A 6474-nucleotide genomic window follows, 5' to 3' on the forward strand; every position below is an offset into this window, starting at 1 on the left:
TTGCATTCACCCTCTGTCGAGTCTGTTTGTCTACTGAATTTACACTCTTCAGTTCACTCTTTGATTTGACTTTAAAACTATTTAATTTTAGTTTTATTTTTTATTTTTTATTTTTTTTTATGTGTATTGTTTACTTTGTTTGTTGTCTTCTGGTTAATATAGCGCCTCCAAATCCTATGACTAGAGTGAATCCACGGTGGTCAGCACCTAACTACAAAATAAATGTTTATGGGGGCATCTTTGCCCAATTACAGAAATTAGGAGTGCAGGTGGTCATAAGGGACTCGCTGGGACAGGTGGAAGCAGCACTTACTCTATGTTTGGTTGTAGATAGGGAAAGGGAAGAGAAAGGAAATGGGGAAGAAAAAGGAAAGAGAAAACAAAATATATCTCTTGATGTGTTTGGATATAGGAAAGAAAGAAAAGAAGAAAATGTGAGCATTGTATATTTCTTTTGTTTGGTTTGCAAAAAGAAGATAAAATAAAAACGCTTACTTCTACCTTTGTGCTCTTATTAATGATAGATAAATTCATATATTAGAACACTTACAATTTCTTTTTAAGTGTTAAGGATATATTAGTCATTTTATACTATAAAGTGGTCAGCCCCATAAAATCTGCGATCTCCCCTCCTCCTATTTCCACCCAAATTGGGCTGATACCAAAAAAAATAAAAATGTCAATTAAGGAAGTAATAGAGAACATGATTTCAGATAGAATAGAATAGAGGAAAAGAATTCATGTGATAGACCCAATCTAATCTGTCCAGAATTTATAGCCGTCTCTAAATTTTGGGACTAAGGCTTTGTTGTTGTTGTATTTTGTGTAAGGTTTGACTAAACTGAAGTGATCTTGCTTAGTTTAGTCACCAGTTTATAAGTTGATTCATTTGTGCCCTCAATGTGAAGGGTATCCTCAATTAGTAAGGTTTATTGGGTTCTACAGGATACAACCACATATTTATTGAGTTCTACAAATAGCAATTTTGGAAAAGATCCATAGGTTTCTTGTGTTTCTAAGGAAGATGAAAGAGAAGAAGTTTGAAAAGAAGTTACCAAATGAAAGGAAACAACTATTTATATACAAAAGACTATGACCCCTCAATAGACACATTTTTATTTAATATGCACATGTTCGGTATTTCTTGAGCACGTCTCTAAGAGCATGACCTCAAGGATCACATCCCTTTTTTACTAAAAAAAATTATGTCAAATTTAGTTGCAGTATTTGAACAAGAAAATCCATGCTAAGCCTTCAAGGAAGAATTCATTCACTGATTAAGTGCAGCCTTTGAAGATCGGTAAGAGTGCCAACCCCCAAGGCGATTGTCTCCGATGGATCCCACCCTGGCACTCAAATTGGCCACAACAGCAACATCCCTTTCAGTCCCAGTGCCTCTGCCAACTTTTAGGAGCGGCCACAGATGCTGTTTGTACAAATCAACCACAATTTTTAGTCATACTATAAGCTATACAGCCTCAAAAAAGCTTAAACAACATAGTAGTTAAACAAAGCCCAATTGCAATAAAAACTTCAGATAGAAGCATTCCAATGATTGGCTTATTGCAAAAACAATTACACTTTATTGGAAAGCAATTAGCTAAGAGGAAGCTTATGCATCCAGATATTATTTGTAAAGGGCAATAGTGACAATTAACATGGGATAAGCTGATTTATGTGCATCTTGTCAAGCTAGATCTAGATGCCTTTCAACCCCACAACGTGAGTCTTCTTCCACACTTTTGTTTAAGAATATATATAACAGAAGCAAAATCATCCTTCCAATGGTCTTTGGAAAATTTGGTAGGTGGAGAGGGACATTGGACTTGAAAAATGGTCACCAGGTTCATTAACCCAAGCTTCTAATACAAAGCACGGAAATTTTGTTTCATGAGGCACCATGATCTTAAAAAAGGATGTCATTTTTAAGATTAAATCATGTATTATTATCTCTCTCTCTCTCTCTCTCTCTCTCTCTGTGATAATAATACATGATTTGATCTTAAAAATGACATCCTTTTATAGGTTCATAAGAGGGATAAGATAAGCATGCGAGAAGCATTGAAGATTGTAAGGTTGAAATTTATCAACCATCTTGTTGGTTTTATTCCGTGCCAATTTTCTTGTAATTTAACACTTAGTAACCCTGTATTTAGGGGGATTATTGTAAGGGGAGTGTGTGAGAAGATGTGAAGAAAAGCTCAAGTATGTGCAAGAAGGCAAAGATTCGCGGCTAGGACTTCGACTACTCGCGACTGGAAGCCGCCAACTGTTGGCACATGAGAGCACACAGGGGAGTGAAGGTCGGCCAGCTGTCGCACTATAGGGCAAAAGTCAGGCTGGCCAGGCCGTTATCTCGCGGCTTGAACTCGCTACTCAGACCAGTTGCGAGGCCAAGCCGCCAATTAGCCTTATTTAAAAAACTGACTCTTCGCATTCCTTTCTCACCCACTATATATAGACCCTTATACCCACTAAATTGTTAGAGTTTCTAGAGAGAATTTTTTGAGAGAAACCCTAAGAAAAACAAGATTGATTCATCCACAATCTTTACCTTAGAGTCTCTACAAATTCCTCTACTCTCTTCCTCTCCATTGTCACATCCTTGAGAGGTCATTGACCAAATCCTTATCTCACCACACCCACGTCTGTGAGAAGGTTCATTTGGTCTAAGGGAAGAGTTTGGAAGGAACAATATACATTGGTTGATGCTATGGTATAGTAGCAGAATCGGGAAGCTAAAGAAGAAATAGGTTCGGTAACCTCGTTGGAGCAAGAAGCTTGGAGGGCTTAGGTACTTGGGTAGATTAGGCTTGGAGGTCTTCTGCTGTTCATATATCCCAACTACATTCTTTAGTGATTATTTACTGCTTGGAGGGGGCGGAGAGGTTTTACGCGAGACTTCGGTTTCCTCTTCGATAACACATCGTGTGTTGTCCGTGTGTTTGTATCTTCCTTCTCTTTATCTTTGCTTTATATTTACTGCTATGGATGTGTTTATATTTGACTTAGATTATTTATCAATTCTGTCATAAGCTTGTTATCATGTTCCGCACATTAATTGTTTGATATAAAGCTTGAATTGGTAATTTTGTAATTGGGTCCAAACGTTCAAAGGTGTTTCATACCCTTTTTGAACTTTCAAAAGTTTTACTTAAGACGACTTGGAATATATATATATATATATATATATTTTCCCACCATTGAAAAAGAAAAACATTTATTGCCAAAGGAGAGAACTAGCAGAGAAGGATACAAAAAATGGGTATCTAAGACCGAACATTCTCAGAATGTACATTATATGCAATTGTGGTTTAAGCTACAAAAAGACATGGGAATGAGCTAACTAAGGACCACTGGAGTGTTTGTAACTTTGTAGATTTTTTGTTAATATCACGGGTACCATTAATTAAGCAAAAATCGCACCTAATATTAGGCTTGCAAGTGTCACTTCTGAAAACAATTATCCCATCAAATTTTTTTCAAAGACCGCGTGGCTGCGGGACATCAAAAAGTGTCACTTTGTGGTGTCCCATAGCTGTGGCTTGAACTCCTCAACAGGCAAATGGAGGTTTTAGCATCAATAGAGGCTGCGATTGCTTCCGTATCATGGCTGCTGCTGCTGGTTCTACTATTCTTCTACTTGTTAAATTTTATGCAAAATATACAGGGGTTGGAAGGAAACCACGAACTGATGATTTACGCACTTAATTTTATGCAAATGGTGCGTAATTCCAACAAAGCATCACGTTGTGCTTCACGTGAACAATCCCTCTTGTTATTTTTTCACCAACTTTGTCAAAGGTTGTCTCCAAAGTTGACACCCATATACCTCATATAGTCTAGGCACAATCTGACTTTGGCAAAGACCAAAAACTGCTGTTGGTAGGTTGGTAGAAGCATAGATTTTAAGGATTTTACGACCAGACAAAAACCGGCAAGGCGGGGCAGTGGTTATTGAATGGCTGACATTAAAGTTAAAGAATTGCTATATCCACAACACTTTTATAACAAATCTTAGGTGATAAGTGTTAGAAACAAATGAGAGATATTCTCTTACTTTTCCTTGAAATTTACACAAAAATGTTATACCAAAAGAGGTGGCACTGATGAGGCATGCACCTAATCACTATCTTGAGACAAATCATTCATCTATAGTTTATTCATTATAGTTAGACAAATAATTTCTGCACATTATCCCAATGATACAACAATCCAGCCACCTTGCTGATTATCCTTGCAGGCCTATACTACTCACAGGATATAAGCTCTCTATAGAACTTTCTTTTCCCAAAATATAGAGTTAAAAATAAAATATTTTGTTAAGAGTAATAACCAGTAGATGGTGAGTGTTTAGAACAACAACAAAATTGTTTTTTGAAAGTCTATAGCTTAGTAATCCAAATAAGGTGATTCCAAAACTTTTTATTTCTTTCTATATATATATTAGCCAGACATGTTACTTGTACCTCGCCAAAGAATGTGTTAGGTTTTAAAAATTTAGGATTAAATGTTTAGAATTCTATTTGGTATGTGTTGGCAAACTGAGAACAAAACTTGTCTAGTCTGTGTGTTTAGGCATTGCTCAAAGGTTTATGTTTCAAAGTTCAAGTTCGAGCTAATTGCAAAAAAGAAAAGTCAAAAATTGCAATGCTCGATCGATCGAAAATTAGATTCATCCGATCGAGAATCGTAGAAATTAGATTCTGCAGAATTTTAAAACATGGCCCAAGCTCGCGAAAACGTTTAAGGTTTCAATCCAATTTGTCCACACATAAAAAGAAAACCCTAGCTACATTTTAGAGACCTTTGGAAGACTTGTGTGTTACTCCCTGTGAGATCTAAGAGGTGTTGTACCATTTAATTACACAAGTGTCTAACGAATTGTTTCATTGGTTTTCCTAGGTCATCATATCGTGGTGTTATTTACTTTTTGTTGTTTTGCATGATATGATTTATTATTTTTTAACCTAGATCTAAATAATTAACCTAAGTAATCACTTAGCTAATATATTAGGCTAAACAATTTTCTTTAAGGGGTCTAAACAAAAAAACAGAATCAAAAGTGGTTAGGTGCTACGCCCACAAGATTTTCACAACAAATCATAAGTGGTTAATTGTTATTAGTTTAAATTTGAACATATCACTGAGATTACTTTTTTCTCCAATAATAACAACCAATAATAACTTGCCACTTAGGATTTGTTGTGAAAATGTTGTAGTCATGGCATTTCTCTATCATTTAGATGGTCATAATGCTATTGAAATCAATAGATAATCAATAGCCCATAACGTGGTTGAACTTTACAAAGCCGTTTAGAAAGTTTCAGAATATATATTTGAAAGGACAAAAATTATGTACGATATCTTAGGTATTGTTCCTTTCTTAAGATTCTACCATGTGACTACTTAACTAAAAAATATACTTCCATCCTATGAGAAAAAAACCACATGGCAAAATGTTAAGAATAAAATATAAGGAACAGTACCTAAGTCTTGCCCTATTTGAAATATTGTCAACTATTTTGACTTTCTATTTAACCAAATAGAAAATGCTAGTATATATGGTCACTTATTATAACATATAATAATTCACAAATAGTTGCACACTTAACTTGATCTCCTCAATTCATATAAATGAGTATTAAAATAAAATATGATTTTTTTTATAAAAATATCCAATAGCAAGTTGTTACTAGCTATTATTGGTGGGAGAAAAAAGTTAATTTTAAGAAAAATACTATATCCATAATATTTTCACAACAAATTCTAAGTGATAAGTTATTATTAGTTGTTATTGTTGGGGCAAAAAAGTAATCTCAATGGTAGGTTCAAATTTGTACTAATAACAACTAACTACTTATGATTTGTTGTGAAAGTGTTGTGAAAATGTTATGGACGTAACACTTCTTTAATTTTAAAGGTGGCTTCAAATTAGAACTAATAACAACTTATCACTTATAATTTGTTGTGAAAATAATGTAGACGTAACACTTCTCTTAAAGATATTGTACCATACAATCTCAATCCATGAACACAAACTTTATGTCTTACCTTTCATAATCCACCAATTACAAATTTTCAACTATTACATATTCTTTTCACTTTATTTATTTATTTATAAAATAGTTGAAGTCTTAAAAATAAAAAAGATAAAAAGTGGGATATAATATATATATATATATATATATTGGGCAAGAAAATCTAAGACCATAACATTTTGTGACACAACTTTGCCATAGTTCTAATGTGACAAATCACAAATGTCATAGTCTATTACGTAAAATAGTTGTAAAACAAATGTGTGGTAGAAGTTATGATAAGAATAATTCTTGGACAGATACATTAGAGACATTTTTGTTTTCCTAATTCTAATTTATTTTTATTTTTAGTAGAAGAAAGGAAAGGAAGAGGTCATCCATATTTTATTTTGTAACTTAGGCATGTCATTGACCTAGCCGCCTGTAAGTCTCA

Source organism: Quercus suber, unplaced genomic scaffold (genome assembly GCF_002906115.3).
Source record: "Quercus suber isolate HL8 unplaced genomic scaffold, Cork oak 2.0 scaffold_47, whole genome shotgun sequence".
NCBI classification, from domain to species: Eukaryota; Viridiplantae; Streptophyta; class Magnoliopsida; order Fagales; family Fagaceae; genus Quercus; species Quercus suber.